This window comes from Sus scrofa, chromosome 3 (assembly GCF_054392235.1).
Source record: "Sus scrofa isolate SSC_HxYL_T2T_F1_AM1 chromosome 3, Sscrofa_HxYL_maternal_Yorkshire_Landrace_v2.0, whole genome shotgun sequence".
Taxonomy (NCBI): domain Eukaryota; kingdom Metazoa; phylum Chordata; class Mammalia; order Artiodactyla; family Suidae; genus Sus; species Sus scrofa.
The window spans coordinates 129149919-129167284 of NC_139385.1; the positions used below are offsets into that span (position 1 = coordinate 129149919).

Here is a 17366-nt window from a genome sequence, read left to right on the forward strand (position 1 = left end):
CAGTCTCATCATGCATTTCCTCATGAACCTGCTCTAGGATTGAGCTCTCCTCTGAGATTCCTTATTCTTCCAAAAGATAGATTTCTGTAGTAACAACCTCACAAATTTTACAGACACAGTCTGAACGTTTGACTCAGGCTCAGAAACATACACAGAGGTGAAGCTCCCTCAGCATCTCCTTGGGCTTCATGAAAGCACAACTCTGGTAGACTGTGTTAGGAGTTTCGTTGTATGAACCCACTTTATCTCTCTGGTGCCCAGAAAGTGGCCCACGGCAGGTGCTTAAGCAGTGTAAATAAATGCCAGACTTCATGTTCACGGTATAACCTGAACTCTCACCTTCCCTAATTTTAAATCTCACCCCCACAGACATAGGCAGAAAACAGAGGTGGCATGTCCTCATTCCTGGCTACTTGAAGAGTGACTCAAGACTTTTCCCAGCAGGTTGTGCTGCGTCATGCACAGCCACAGGGCAGACATGGTAAAAATAGAAAAGTTCTTGTCCCTTTTCATTACTACCAGTTTGGAAAAGATTCTGGCCTGCTCGATTCTTTTTCTTTCCTCAGACCATTAGCATATCACTCTCTGTGGGCTTTCTAAGTTGCCTTCACTGCAGAGTTTGCATATAAAGCATTGTTCCAGGACAAGGAACCAAGCAGATGGAGGGAAATTAAACAGGGAAATGCTCTGAAGGACTGGGATAGCTCCTATGAGTCAAATGATCCATTTTCCAGCAGGGCTTCTTAAACTCAGTTAAGCCAGAGTGCTCCAGGAACCTGAAATCAACGAGAGAGTTTGTGGAAGGCTGGCCTATCTAGAAGGGCCACAGAAAAGCCAGCTGTTTCCTATAGAGAGAGCACTGGATCTCAGCAGCTGCCTCAACATCAGGACTTCTGAGTTGACTTCTGCATTTCCTAAAGGGCTTAGGTTTATACATGGAGCACTGACCTAGGCCTGAGTTTCTCCGCCTACAGTAAGAAAATACATATTAAGAACTTCCACCAGAGCCAGAAAATGATTAGATGAAGAGGGCTCGGGATCCCTGGCCATTATTTCATATCATTAAAGATGAAGAGAGATGGTTTACCCCATGGACTTTATCTATCATCCTCTAAGCCACACCCCCTCAACTTTGTGGGCCATAAGGAGTCCACTCTAACTCCTATTACAGCTGTCATTCAACACATATTTGCTTAGCACTCTAAGCTACACTGAAATAAGTAAGAGTCAGTCTTATCCCACAGGGAGCTAGAGTGGGAAGTGGCATGGGCAGCCAGGTTCACAAACTAAGTCACAAAGTGGGGATAAAAATATAGATAATTACAACAGAGCACGACAATGGGAGAAAAAATTATGTATGCATGTATGTGTAACTGTGTCCCAATGCTGTACAGTGAGTGGGGGGGGAGTGTGTTGGGGGAAATAACAATAAAAAGTAAAAAATGAAAAAATACAGGCCTCTGGCTTCCCTACCCAGGGTTCTTTTACCCAGTGCTCTTGAGAGTTGTCCTCTGTATAACCGGTAATGTTTCTTGGTCCTCTTTGCATGTATTATCATTGCAGTCTTCCACAGCCTCTCTTATAGCCCAAGTTAACTGTGAACCAACTTACTAAACATATTTGCTGCTTCCAGACTTTTAGGAAATTGAAAGTTGAATTATATTACCACCTTCTTTTTCACAAGAAAGGAAACTTTTTTCATTCATTCATTTGTTCATTCACTCATTCAACAAATGCATATTAAGTACCTACCGTGTGTCTAGTACTATCTTAGGTACTAGGAAACAGCAGTAGGGAAGAAAAATAAATCTCTGCCTCTTGGTGTTTATACTATGGCAAATATAGATACAAATAAACTTTTATTTTGTTTCTTATCTTTTGTCTTTTTTAGGGCCACACCCATAGCATATGGAGGTTCCCAGGCTAGGGGTCCAATCAGAGCCACAGCAATGCCAGATCCAAGCCGCATCTGCAACCTACACCACAGCTCATGGCAACGCTGGATCCTTAACCCACTGAGTGAGGCCAGGGATGGAACCTGCAATCTCATGGTTCCTAGTAGGACTCGCCTCCACTGCACCACCACGGGAACTCCAATAAAAAATAAACATAAAACTAGGTTGTATATAATGTCAAAAGGGGATAGGCACTATGTTTTTACTTTTGTCACCTTTCCATCCTATCCCATTATCCACCAATCTGCTTTCAAAGGAAATTTTGTAAAATTTCACCATGCTACTCCTCTCATTAAAACCCTACCATTGTTCTCATCATGTTCAGAATAAGGCTAACATGATGCTAACTCCTCTCCTTGCCTGCTAATCTCTAGGCACAGGGAGCAGAAAATGCCTGAGTGGCCACTGAAGCTTAATGTTTAATGAACTCTTGCTAAGTTCCCCAGTGCAAGCTTATCTCCTTGGAATCAGGACCTCTGAGTCTACAGAGCCCTGAGCTATGGGAATGAGAAGCACTAATTCCCCTAAATAGTTTTCTGGACTTGACAGTGAGATGAGCCTTTCCTGCTCTTCCCTCTTGGTTTCTAAACCCATGTATTTTATCTACAGGAGACACAGCAATATCCACTCACCACCATGACCTTACCTCATTACAAGAGTTTTACTTATGTTCCTTCTGAGCATTAAGCACCATGACCTGGCCTTTATGATTTGGGGATCTCATCATCCCATTCTCGAAATCCTCCACTGTCAGCCATCATCTTTGGATAGAGCTACCACTGAGTTCTGGGAGATGCTGGTGCCCTTATTTCTAGTACACATCTCTTATTGCTTTGAGAAATGGAGCATCCTCTGGGTCCTCCCACTAAATATAACCAGGTGGTGAGTTTTCCAGCCTTACATGGTACATCATACTCTAGTATGCTCATTTTTCTGAGACTTTTGATCCACCATCTGCTGTAGCACTTCTGGCCTTCCTACTTGATTTAAGCCATCACTTTCTCCATGCTTTGAAGAGCAATCCTAAGAGCCAACATGTTAGCACTATACCCTGAGGGTCTTGCCAGTCTGTTAAATCTTGTATCACAGAAGAGTGTATCTATACCAATAAATTCTTCCTCATCCAACTTTATGTTCCATCCCCCTTGATTCATTACCTTCAGAGATTCTGGGCTCTCAAATCTCCATCCAGTAAACTACTTATGCCAGGTATGGGGAGGGATTAAGTCACCCATCAGCATGCTTCTCACAGTGTCCCAAGTACAGCCCAAGGGTATCAGCGCTGGTCTCTCATACACAGGGTGCTGGCTGATTGTCATCTAGGAACTAGCTTTTATAGGTGGAAGCTTTGAGGCAGAAGCAGAAAGGAACCTACCCAATCTCTTCACTTGAAAGGGGTAAAGGATGTGTCCTAAATCACTGTGAGAGTTGAGGACAAAATAAGAGCTAGAAAAGGTAAAGTTCTTTCCTCCAGGAACTAACCATAATTACTAGAAGGAGCACATCTTACTTCTGTAATAAGAGGTATAAGAAAACAACGAGTAAAGTTGACACACTAAACCCCACCTGCATATAGAACCCAAACGCTGTTGCCCGCCAAGAGCCCCTCTGCAGGGCAGACTAACAGTTGCTGGAGGTGTCCTACAAGACGGAAGGTGGAAGAAAACAGACGATGTTGAGTGTTTCCCTCTGCCCCTATCCCAAGGTGGGGGGGGTTGTGATCACCATCAACTCAGAGCTACTCTTTCCCCTGAGACATTAATCGCATTCTCTCATATACAAGCCAGCTCCTACCTGTCATCTACAGCAGAGTGCAGACTTCTTTGCTTCACATTTACCAAGAATGGAAGACTCCTTCAGGGTGACCCTGGGTACATAATCAGGTTTTGATTATTATACTTTAGAAAAGAAGTATGACATGTTTGTAGGACACCTCAGCACATAAATGGAGCTTACCCAGGGCTGAGTTCCCAGAATGGGGGAAGATCTAAAACCAAGATCTTGAGGAGAAACTCTGAGAAGGGAAGACCTGGGCCTGGTGTGGGACCAGGGTGCCAGTTTCAATTCTCTGAGTGGCCATGGGAGACCCATCTATGTCTCTAAAGAGCATGAATGGGAGTTACAGGAAAGCAGCTCTCAGCATTTCCCAACATGTGGCTACCTGACAACTAGAGCTATTTAGCAAAGCCAAACAGCATAGTCTGTCCTTGGAAGTAAGTAGTGAGTTTCTCAACCCTTCAAATGTTCAGCAAACCACATGTCAGTAGCGCTATCAGTGGGGCTTCTAAATTGCAAAGGAGTCTTCAAGAGGTGTGGGCTAATGTGTCTGCCACCAAGAGATTCCTCAATGCCAGCTGACTCACTGGAGAAGAAGAGGGCAGATAAGTGGCCCCTATAAATAATAGAAGCTTATTTCGACCCCAGCTATTATTAACAAAATATTCTTCTCTATATCTGACCTATGACTAGTGTCCATCTGGGCAGCATGGTGCCAACACTCAATCATCTGTGCCCCTGCTAACCCCAGGAATTATGACTCCAGCCCCACTGCAATGTTATGGCTGTGCCCTCGACTATCAGCTTCCCTCCATAAACCCAGAAAGTGCCCCCCAAGTCACCAACATGTCTCCAAGTTTGAATGTGTTCATTTGTCAACTTAACATGAATTTAAATGACTGCTATGTTCTCTCCCCTCTCTTACAATATCATGTGGCTTGAGTTAATAAAACATAGAATTCAGAGGTCATATTTTAGGAGAATAATATGTCTAGGCTTCTACTGATGGTGTTCATTTTAAGCCTGAGATGATTATGAAGAAAACAGCTGATCAGTTGGGGATAATCCAGAATCTAATGACCCCTGTTCGGCTGTCTCAGGGGGAAAGTGGATTCAACCAAGAACCCAAGCCACTCTTATTCCCACTTGTTACTTGGTGGGAAATTACTTTTTGGCGGTTGATGGGGGGGGAGTCAGTCACTCCTAAACATTAAATTATTCAAACAAAAAACTCATTAATCAAAGCACTGGGGAAAGATATATTGCTGGCAGTTTGAAAACTGGGTTTATGAGAGAGGGATAAAGACAGAGAGATGACCTAAATCAGAGTTCAGCATTAACTATATCCCTGGTGCTTCCAGATGTCTCATTCCCACAGCCAGCGCCTTAGTGAGGAGGGTTGAGCTAGGCTACTCCATGGAATTGCTGCTTCGGCACTGTGTCGTTTGGCCAAGTGGGATGCAGGGACCTTAAACTGGCACCAGCCCTTCCTACAAGCACATGCCCTAGACAGCAGCCTCAGAGTCACAAGCAAATGGAAGTTCCCAGTAGGACGGCCCCAGTAGCCCTCGTGACCTACAGCTCCCCTGCCTCTTGGCACCTGGCATGTATCATATGCACCCCCATGGGGCTCACCCAAACCTCACCCTTTCTGTTTGAATTGACAGTCAGCTCTAGCCCGGGAATCCCAAAGCACTCCACCACAGCCCCTGACAAAGGCAGGTGCCTGGGTCCTGCTTCTCTGCCTGTCTGCACTCTGCCTTGATTCCCTGTGTGGCCCTACAAGCTGTGCGGGGTCCTTCCTCCAGGACCTGTGAGTAATAAACTTCTCTACTTCATGTTCTCTTTGGTCTGTTGTTGAACTGTGGCTCACCATCCAGAACCTTGTGCTCCACTTAACAGTCATAACCCACAGGCAAGGAGATGGGCATGAGTGCTGTTAGGACCCAGTGTCACCAGCAGCTCAGGGCTCCTGGTCCAGAAGACAAGAAGCATCTGCAACCCAGCCCAGCACCCAATCCAACAGTTTGACAGAAATATGGCTGTTTCATAGTATCATAAAACACTATGTGAAGGACCCTAAGAAGCTGAGAGCAATTCCCTCATTTGACAAATAAGGAAAACGGCTTGGAGTGGTATGACATCTTGCCAGCATTCCTAAGGGAGTAATTGGCAGAACACGACTGGATTCCATTTTATCTGACCTGAGGTCGGCGTGTTTAATCCATCACATCCAGCATCTAAGTGCCGCTTTGAGTGAAGCTGACAATTTAGACAGCATTCTAAGGTAAAGCCAGAATTATATGGATCTGTGACCATCATGCCTCCCCTTCCGTGACCCTCTCCTACAAAGAGGACCGGCAAGGCCTGCTCTGCCTTCCAGCAGCAGCTTCCATGCTCCCTGCAGCTCCACCCAAGCCAGATTTTCCATGGAGGACTGGCCATTATCTCTCTCCAGTTTTCATCCAAACATACTTATTTTGTCTTTTGTATTTTTTTTCAGGCTGCGCCCGTGGCATAGGGATGTTCCCAGGCTAGGGGTCGAATCGGAGCTATAGCTGCCAGCTGATGCCACAGCAACGCCAAATCCGAACCACATCTGCAACCTACACCACAGCTCATGGCAACGCCGGATCCTTAACCCACTGAGTGAGGCCAGGTATCAAACCTGCAACCTCATGGTTCCTAGTCAGATTCATTTCTTCTGCACCATGACAGGAACTCCCAAACATTCTTCTTGAAGGGAACAGACCTAAGCCAGATGATTCTAATAATGCTCACTAAGGTGGGTGCTTTTCTGAGCTTAAGCTTCCCCAGAACTTGTTAATGCAAATGCCTCTCTGTGGGTAAAACTTGGAGCTACTTCCGAGCAAGGGCATTTGCCCTGTGGCCCTTGCCAATTCCCACAGTGCTCCCGAGTCACAGCTCCTGGGTGCAATCTTTCCAGAGTCCCCTGTTGCAGTGCAGAGCACCTCTGCCAAGACAAGCACCAACTATGAAAGGAGCCCTTGGAAGCCGGCTTCTGCCATCACCATCACTGTCAGGGTGGAGCCAGGAGTCAAGGAGAAGGAGTAATTGACTCTCCCTCCCATGGGGCTACTGCACAGCAGTCATGTCTAGAAAAGAAAAAAAATGTCATTACTGCCCATGAGAGAGCATAACAACACAAATTATGGCCTGTCAGATAAGGTGGCTCCTGCCCCAGAGAGGCCGCTGCAGCAAACACGGATCACAAAGCAGGTGGAAAGAGAAATGTGCTCCTGGGCAGCCTGGGAGAGTGGGGATGGGGGATTCATACTCCAGCTACAGGCTTCTGCCTTCACACTCCAAAGCTGTGTGAAGTCCCGACTCCCAGGTCTTCTAGGAACAGGAATCAGGGCATCCTGCACTGGGCAGGGGAAGGACACAAGTAGGCACACATTCAAGATACCCTTCAAACAAGGCCCATAACCAGCATCCAACCTCTTGACCAGAATCCTTAAAGACTTCTTTTTCTCCGGATTTTAATTTTGCAGAATTCCTATGAAGGATGAAATCATATAAAATCCCTGTTGCCTGAAGTGATTAAGGGGTGAACATGGTGAAAATTGCACTCAACTGCAGTTAGATGGGGATGAGTCCTAGACACAATTTTACTACTAGGCAGACTCAGGAAGAGTATTTTCCTCTCTGAGCCTCATTTTCTCTTCATACAACTTCATACAATGGCTCTTCGAATTGGGCATTCATTCATTCAAAGAGTATTTACTAAGCATCCATTCTATGCCAGGACAGACTCTGATAAGTAAGTAGTAGTAATAGCTGTAGTAGTACTAATAATAGCTGTTATTGCAGTTGTAGAAACTGTAGAAGAGTGGTAGGAGTAAGCCTTTCTTAAGTGTCAGATACAGTTACAAGAACTTTATTATTAACTCATTTCAGCCCTGTAATAAGGGGAGATCGAAAATGGGAGACGGCTTTTCATAGCGGAATAAATTCACAAGGTTAAGTATCTTATCCAACAGCCATTACCACTGCCTTCAAGAAACTTATAGTCTATGGAAATAAGAGATAATAAGCAGATTATAAAATTACAACAGAGTACAGCAGATAAAAATTAGAAAATAGGAGAAAAGAGACTTATTAAGATCAAGTGAATGATACTGAAGCTAGGGCTGACATATGAGAAAGCACCAACCATGAGAAAAGTATGGAGTGAAGTAAGGAAACACCTAATATACTGCCTAATGCCTAGCAAGTTGGTTAATAAGTGCTTGTCTCGCCTCTCTTACTAAGAACCTGTTATAGAAAATTGACATGAATATCCATTAAAATGTTTATAGTCACGGCAAAAATAACCATATTCCTAAGACTGAAAAAAGGGATGAAAATCAGAGTAGATTTGACCTTTGAATCAGGGAGCACATATGAACATATAAAACCAAAGGTAACAAAAGAAAAGTCAAAAACCACCTGATCATCTCAATAGATGCAGAAAAAGCATCTGACAAAATCCAACATCCATTCCTGATAGAAATTCTTACCAAAGTGGGTACAGAGTGAAAATACCTTAACATAATGAAGGCCATTTATCACGCATAAACAGCCAACATAAACCTAATGGAGAAAAGCTGAAAGCCTTACCTCTAAAATCTGGAACAAGACAAGGATGCCCACTCTCACCTCTTTTATTCAACATAGTATTGAAAGTCCTGGTCACAGCAATCAGACAAACAAAGGAAATAAAAAGTATCTAAATTGGAAGAAAAGAGGTAAAACTGTCACTGTATGCAGATGACATGATACTATATATAGAAAATCCTAAGGACTCCAGAATAAAACTACTCCAACTGATCAATGAATTCAGCAAAGTAGAAGGATACAAGATTAACATCCAGAAATTGGTTGCATTTCTTTAAACAATGAAATATTAGAAAAAGAATATAAAAATATAATGCCTTTTAAAATTTCACCCCAAAATGTTAAATACCTAGAAATAAACCTGACCAAGGCAGTGAAAGACTTATATGCTGAGAACTATAAAGCACTAATCAAGGAAATTAAAGAGGATGCAAAGAAATGGAAAGATATTCCATGCTCCTGGGTTGGAAAAATTAATATTATAAAAATGGCCGCATTACCCAAAGCAATCTATAGATTCAATGCAATCCCTATCAAATTAAGCATGACATTTTTCACAGAACTAGAACAATCAATCCAAAAATTTATATGGAACCGCAAAAGACCCAGAATTACCAAAGCAATCCTGAGGAACACAAAAAACCAAGCAGAGGGCATAACTCTCCTAGACATCAGACAATATTACAAAGCTACAGTCATCAAGACAGTGTGGTACTGGTACCAAAACAGACATAGAGACCAATGGAAGAGAATAGAGAACCCAGAAATAAACCCAGACACCTATGGTCAATTAGTCTTCGACAAAAGAGGCAAGAATATAAAATGGGAAAAAGTCTTTTCAGCAAGTGGTGCTGGAAAAACTGGACAGCTGCATATAAATCAATGCAACTAGTTCTTGTCATGGCTTACCGGAAAACAAATCTGACTGGCATTCCATGAGGGCACAGGTTTGATCCCCAGCCTTGCTCAGTGGGTTAAGGATCTGGCATTGTCATGAGCTGTGGCGTAGAACGGCAGCTACAACTCTGATTTGACCCCTAGCCTGGGAACATCCATATGCTGTGGGTGAGGCCCTAAAAAGACAAAAATAAATAAATAAATAAAACTAGAACACACCCTCACGTCATGCATGAAAATAAAATGGCTGTAAGACTTAAACATAAGACAAGACACCATAAAACTCCTAGAAGAGAACATAGGCAAAACATTCTCTGACATCAACCATACAGATTTTTTCTTAGGTCAGTCTCCCAAAGCAATAGAAATAAAAACAAAAATAAACCAATGGGACCCTATTAAACTTACAAGCTTTTGCACAGCAAAGAAAATATATATATATATAAAAAAAAGACAGCCTACAGAATGGGAGAAAATAGTTGCAAATAATACAACTGACAAAAGCTTAATCTCTAAAATATACAAACAATTTATACAGCTCAACAGCAAAAAAAAAAAAAAAAAAAAAAAAAAAAACCCAATTGAAAAATGGGCAGAAGGCCTAAATAGACATTTTGCCAAAGAAGACATACAGATGGCCAACAGGCACACAAAAAAATGCTCAACATCACTAATCATTAGAGTAATGCAAATCCAAACTATAATGAGGCACCACTTTACCCCAGTCAGAATGGCCATCATTATAAATCTATAAATCACAAATACTATAGAGGGTGTAGAGAAAAGGGAACCCTCCAAGATTGTTGGTGGGAATGTAAATTGGTACAACCACTATAGAAAACAGTATGGAGGTACCTCAGAAAACTAAATATAGAACTACCATATGATCCAGCAATCTCACTCCTAGGCAAAACTTTCATTTAAAAAGATAGACACACCCCTGTGTTCATTGCAGCACTATTCACAATAGCCAAGACATGAAAACAACATAAATGTCCATTGATAGATGAATGGATTAAGAAGATGTGGTACTATACACAAGAATACTACTCAGCCATAAAAAAGAACAAACTAATGCCATTTGCAGCAACATGATGAACTAGATGCTCTTATACTAAGTGAAGTCAGAAAGAAAAGGACAACTACTATGACATTGATTATCTGGAATCTAATATATGGCACAAATGAACCTATCAATAGGGGGGAAAAAAAAAAAAAAACCTCATGGACATGGAGAATAGATACGTGGTTGCCAAGGGGGAGGTGAGGAGTGGGATGGACTTGGAGTTTGGGATTAGTAGATGCAAACTATAGCATCTGGAGTGGATAAGCAATAAGATCCTGCTCTATAACACAGGGGATTATATCTAATCACTTGTGATGGAACATGATGGAGGATTAGGTGAGAAAAAGAATGTACATATATATATAACTAGGTCACTTTGCTATATAGGAGAAATCAACAGAGCACTGTAAATCAACTATAATTATAATAATAATAAAGGTGACTGCAGCCCCAGGAAAACTAGAGAATATCCTGTACCTTGCCCAAAGACAAAGACTTCCCAAAAAGCCTGATCTGGCACCATGACAGGAGTGCATAGAGAATGTGTTGGCATCAACCATCCTTAAGACACTTGAGAATAATAAACCAATGAACTTGGTTAATGACATCCCTTTAAGAAATTTAAACGTTTGTTCTATAGCCAGTTAGGAATCTTGACTCTTTACAACAATTTTGATGGATGGATGGATGGCTTATCTATATGACATCTCTCAGTGACTTATTTCCAATTATCGCCTTTCTATAAAGTAACAACCAATTCATCCTCGCAATAGCTGGGCTTGGAGTTTAATAAATACATTTCCCAACACTCAGTCAGGGGACCTATTAGGCTAGTAATGGAAGCTGCACTTTCAGACCAGCTATTTGTGGCAAAATGACTGCTCAATACATTTTGAAGCTCCTTGATAATCCATCTAGTGTATCTTCTATATTCTGTGGAGACCTGGGATATACTTTAGGAGACAAGGAAAAAGCTAAGATGGTTATAGGTTACATCAAGTTAAATCACAGATCTGATGCAAGTCAATATGAAGAATTCTGCTTTTTTAATTTTTTATTGTAGTTGCTTGAAAGTGTTGTGTCAATTTCTGATGTACAGCATAGTGACCCAATCATATATACATATACACATATGTATTTTTATTTACATCATTTTTCCCGTATTATCTCCCATCATGGTCTACCCAAGAGGCAGGGTATAGTAGAAAGTAGGTGACAATAAATCTATAACTAAGGGACTTCTAAAAAGCTTGTCTGTTTTAAGGAATTCACAATAAATGGATAAGAAATTATCAGGACATGATATTTTGGGTAAGTAAATGACAAGTTTTATAATATCTTAAAAACAAGGAGTTCCCGTCGTGGCGCAGTGGTTAACGAATCCGACTAGGAACCATGAGGTTGCGGGTTCGGTCCCTGCCCTTGCTCAGTGGGTTAACAATCCGGTGTTGCCATGAGCTGTGGTGTAGGTTGCAGACGCGGCTCGGATCCTGCGTTGCTGTGGCTCTGGCGTAGGCCAGTGGCTACAGCTCCGATTGGACCCCTAGCCTGGGAACCTCCATATGCCGTGGGAGTGGCCCAAGAAATAGCAAAAAGCCAAAAAAAAAAAAAAAAAAAAAAAAAAAAAAAAAAAAACAAGCTCATGTTTTTAAATATTTCCCTTGCAATCTTGTTTATATACTGGGGCTAAATCACTATGAATTCTTTAAGAATTTCTTTCTCTTTAATAAAATGAAGAGGTTTATGTAGAAAAAGACCTAAGAACTTTAGAGAACAAACAGCTCAATGTGAGCTGCCTGTTTGTTATATGGACTGGAAAACTGGCTAAGTCACGGGCTGAATTATTAGAGATATATATTCCAAGATAAAAGAGGTGAAGTAACTATTCCAGTAGCTACATTTTAAGAATATTAGTAACCTAGGACATCCTCAACAACAACAAAATCAAAATATCAAAGGATATAAAAACTGCAACAGATTAAGAAAATGGCGATAGACCTAAAAATGTCAAGACTATAAAGGAGAAGATTTAGAAATAAATGTGATGATTGCCTTTATATACTTAAATTTGTGCCGTACCTGAAATGAGCAGCCCAAGGAATGAGGGGTAGAAATGAGAAGGAATAAAACTTCAAGTCCAAGAGACCTTTACAGTAAGGGAATTACATGGGCTTCCTTTCCTAAAGAGTTTAGATAAAAGACAATAAAGAAAATTTTAGGCACAATGCAGAAAAATTATACCAATAGGTAAAGGCTGAACTACCAAGCAGACCCCTAACATACCACTGTGAGTTTCACTGTTGGGCTTGCTCTTAAGAATCCTTCAGAGTTTGTTTAAAAAGTAGGTAATCTGGGACTTCCCATTGTGACGCAACGGAAATGAATCTGACTAGTAACCTTGAGGATGTGGGTTCCATCCCTGGCCTCACTCAGTGGGTAGGGGATCCAGTGGTGCCTTGAGCTGTGTTATAGGACGCAGATGCATCTCAGATCTCAAGTCACTGTGGCTGTGGCATAGGCCTGCTGCTGTAGCTCTGATTGGACTCCTAGTCGGAGAACTTCCATATGCTGTGGGTGCAGCCCTAAAAAGCAAAAAATAAATAAATAAATAAAACAAATAAAATGTAGGGAATCTAAGTGGGGCCATGCAGTGTTGTCTATCATGCTAAGGCTGCATGATAAGACACGAAATAGCTGAGACTAAAGGGAGAGAGGAGGTATTGGCACAGGGAGAATGATAAGGGATAGAAGTGGAAACAGCCCAATGTTGGAATCTAAGTGGGCAAAGAGGATACCTGAGCAGGGAAAACAGGGGCAGTGGCAGCCATGTGGAGTGTCAGAGCCCAAGCAGGGTAAGGTGCAGAGCATGGCAGTCTAGCATCTGTTGTTGGAACCCAAATGAGATGAGGAAAACTTCTGCATAGGCTGGCAAGGGGTATAGAAACCTGGCTAGGTGAGGAAAGTGTTTGTCAAGGATGGAGGGGACTGGTGGTAGCTCGAAATGGAATGTAGCAACACAGTAAGAAGGGCACAGACACAGGGAAACAGCGATGACAGCAGTCTGCTGTGAGGTATTGAAACCCCAGAGGCAGAAGTTTCTGCAGTGGGGACTGGGGATGGGAGAACGGTGCCAGGGACAGGATACTGGTTGCATCCTGGGAGAATTTTTCAAATAAGTAAGCATGTAGAGGATCACAGGAGGAGTAGGCGTCTCACAATTGGGGAAAGAAATTATAAATGTGGAAGAAATAGAGAGTTAACCTAGAAGTGTCAAAGTTTAATTGGAGTTGGAAGTATGAAGTCATGGTTTTCAGCATATAGACATATTGAATCAGATAAATTAGGAAATATATGTATGTCTATATACATATGTATACTATCTCTGCCCACTGATAATGGGCAGCACTGAGAACCAATAACAACCAACACACCTAGCACTGGGAATCTCGGTGTCTAAACACGATCCTCCACTGAAAGAAACCAGAACTCCTTTGAGAAACAGCTGAATCTAGGGCTAAGGCAGAGGAAGTGCTAGATGAGGCCAGAGCATCTTTCTGGGCCAGAAAACAGCGCGATGCTCAAGGAACAACAGGAACATAGCAAAAGGTCGCCAGAGCCAGCTCTAAGGGGCTCCATCTGTCCATACCTGAGACAATTTAAGCATTAAAAATAAAAATTTAACAGATTATAACCCAATAAGTAAAACAGAAATCTATGAATCTGTGAATATAGGTAACCATGGTAAAGGTAAATAAGTGGAGGAAAAAGGTTTTTTCGTTACAAAGGAATGCCAACCGATAAACACAGTAAAGACGATGGAGTTGGAAATACCGCCTATATCATGACATCAAACTAACTCAGCCAAGAAACACGGACTGACACTAAAGGTTTAATGCAAGGTTTGTGACAGCTTCAAAGTACCTCTCCTCAAAATACTTATTAAAGGGAAGAAGAGTAATTTTACTATGGAAAAAAAAAAAAAAAAAAAAAAAAGCCTGGCAGACATGATCGTAGTCAAAGATGATGGTCAATATCACCAGTAGTAGAACAAATTGAAATTATGTGCCATCTGATAAAATGAAATGAGAAGAGCATTGTATCATTTATGTGATACTTCTGAGGCACAGGTGGTGGGTAGTGGTGAAAATGAGAAACCGTAGCCAAATCCACACTTAGGGTCATATTACAAAAGTAATTGGCCTGTGAGCCACAAAAATGTTGAGGTCATGAAAGTTAAGGAAAGCCTGAAAGATCATTCCAGATGGAAGGAGACTAAAAGAAATGACAATTAAATGCAACTCATCACCCTGGACTGAACACTTTTCCCATAAAGGCCCTTACAGTAATAACTGGCAAAGCTCAAAAGGTGTGAAATGATTAGCTATTAGTAATAAATCAGTGTTAACTTTTTAATTTTGATGGTTGTATTTTTATAGAGAATGTCATCAGTTGAAGGGAACTATACACTCTGGCTTTCCAGGAGAGATGGGGCTGTATGTTGGCAATGCACTCTCAAACAATACGGTGTTTATACCAGGGAAAAGTGCTTTTTAATATTCTTGAAACTATTTTAAGTTATTTAAAAATTAATAAACAGAAATTCCTGGACTCATTATAGACCTACTTGGGCGGGGGAGGGAGTGGGAGGGATCGGGAGCTTGGGCTTATCAGACACAACTTAGAATAGATTTACAAGGATATCCTGCTGAATAGCATTGAGAACTTTGTCTAGATACTCATGTTGCAACAGAACAAAGGGTGGGGAAAAAAATGTAATTGTAACGTATACATGTAAGGATAACTTAATCCCCTTGCTGTACAGTGGGAAAATAAAAACATAAAATTATGGACATGAGACACAAAGAAATGTAGAGTCGAAGGTATCCATGTCGTTTACTACCAAGTTTGCAAATAAATCAGTGTTTATCACACTTTAGTGTGTATACTAATCACTTGGGGACCTCCTAAAATTCAGAGTCTAATTCAGTTGTTTTGGAGTAGGATCTGAGACACCAGTTCTAACAATCTCCCAGGTGATGCCAATGCTGCTGAACCACAGGCTGAACGTTGAATAAAGAACCACTCAAAGCATATTGCACCTGGCAATTTATGAGAACAGAATTCTTCTTTCGGCCCTCACAGCATTTGTGGCAGTAGAATTCATAAGTTGAACATACTTTCATGAGCAGTTTGTAAGATAAACTGGCAATGGACTTCATATTTGTGGATAATCTTGCATGATCTAACCAAAGAATCTTGCCCCCAGAGAACATTCTGTCAGGCTCTGGGCATGTTTCAGAATTTAACAATAAGAAGCCTTTATGTTTTGCCAACAAGACAAAAATCTAGGCAATGACACTTCATCAGAAGTCTAGCAATTCATTGAGAAAATATGGAAAGTTCTTTGAATAGTGTCCCACTATCTCTTATATCATCATTTTCTTGCAGTTGAAACTGAATTTGTTTTTTTTTTTAATTTTTCTTTTCCTCAGAGCAAAGGGGCAAAAAACCCTAGAATTCCATGCCAAAGGTGACTGTCTTACTGCTTGATATTTAGTCTTTCCTTACATCTGTATCAAATCCTAACAAATTGATTCCTCTACCATCTTTGTGTGGAATAATAATCCTTAGGTGCCAGCAGGTGCCAGCCATGGACTAGGCCAATTAAGAAATCATTTTCTTTCCCTGAGGTCACTATTTTTATATCTTTTAATTTTAAAAAATAGGCAGTTTCTGTCATGACTGTCTTGTGGATCATACCAGGGTCACAATTTTAGGTTTCCTTTACACATACAAATGTGTCCATAAAACAACATATAGTAATGTTTACATGTGTTTTAAAGATTCACTTAAGTGCTGTCATGGTATACCAAAACTTTTGCTGCTGTTCTTCTCACTCAAAATCAGGGTTTTGAGAACTATAAATACAGGCAGATAGAGAGATGGAATGTCTCATTCTATGGACACTCTATACTTGATTTACTGATCATTAATTTGGCCTTCAGCTGTCACGACTCAAGCAATGCTATAGTAAGAATCTTTATGTATGTTTCCTACTTCACACGTGCAGGAGCTTCTCTGGGTACATAACCAGAAGCCAGACTGTGAGTTCATAAGGTAAGTGCATTGTCAATTAAAACATGTCAAGTGTCCCTCCAAAGTGGTTTCACCATTTACGCTCCCCCTGACAGGGCAGGGGAGTCTTCACATCCCTACATGTGTGCCAGTACTTAGAATTTTCACCTTCTTAAGAAGTGTTTGGCTTATCCATTGATTATAAACAGGTACTTTGTTCTTTCAATTTATCTGATTATCTTTCTCTGCTTAGGTTTCCTCTTTCATGAAGCGCCTGTTTTCGTCCTTTGTCCATCTTTATTAGGTGGCTTGTCTTTACTTGGTGGCTTGTAGAATTGTTTTGATGTATTCTAGATTGTCAGTTACACGTGCGGCAAACATTTTCTCCTACTGTCATTTCACAGGTAGATTGTTCATGGCATCTTTGGTCATGTGTCCAATGTGAAGCAATTTTGAGTCAAATACATCAATATTTCCCCTGCTAACTTGTGTATGTGGGATTTTGCTTAAGAAATCATTTTCTTCCCCTGAGGTCACTGAGATGTTCATATAAATTTCTTCTAAGAATTTGAAAATCATCTTTTACACATTTAGTCTTTAATCTACTTGACATTTACTTTGTTTTTAAGAGACAGAAATGTAGCTTATTTCTATTTTCATATAGAAAGCCAATTGCCTCCATCCCAGATCATCCTTCCCCCATGATTTGTAAGGGCTCCTGTGTCATCTCCCAAAACTCCTATGGAAGCTTCACTCTGTTTCTGGACTCTGCTCTGTTCCTTTTGCTTTTCCCAGTGCTACACTGTTTTAACTCCTACCGTTTTCTAAGTGTTTAACATTTGGTAGTGTAAGTCCCATCAACAAGTTCTTCTTTTATCCGTCTGTTGGCAAATAAATATTTTTTTTTAAACTTTGTTACCTAATGGTATGGTTAATTTTAATAAATGTACTGTATATCTTGAAAAAAAAGCACTTTC

General features: G+C 41.0%; 1 long non-coding RNA gene across 6 annotated transcripts in view; it reads right to left on the reverse strand.

Annotated features, from left to right (window-relative positions):
- LOC102159977 (uncharacterized) overlaps positions 1–17366 on the reverse strand; it is a 777987-nt gene that overhangs the window by 503875 nt on the left and 256746 nt on the right. The window contains exon 5 of one of the 6 annotated variants that reach the window (XR_014842507.1): positions 1819–6847. The exons of the other annotated variants lie outside the window; for them this stretch is intronic. This is a non-coding gene — a long non-coding RNA (uncharacterized LOC102159977). Of the gene's footprint in view, positions 1–1818; positions 6848–17366 lie in introns of those variants that run through there. 6 annotated transcript variants of the gene reach the window in all.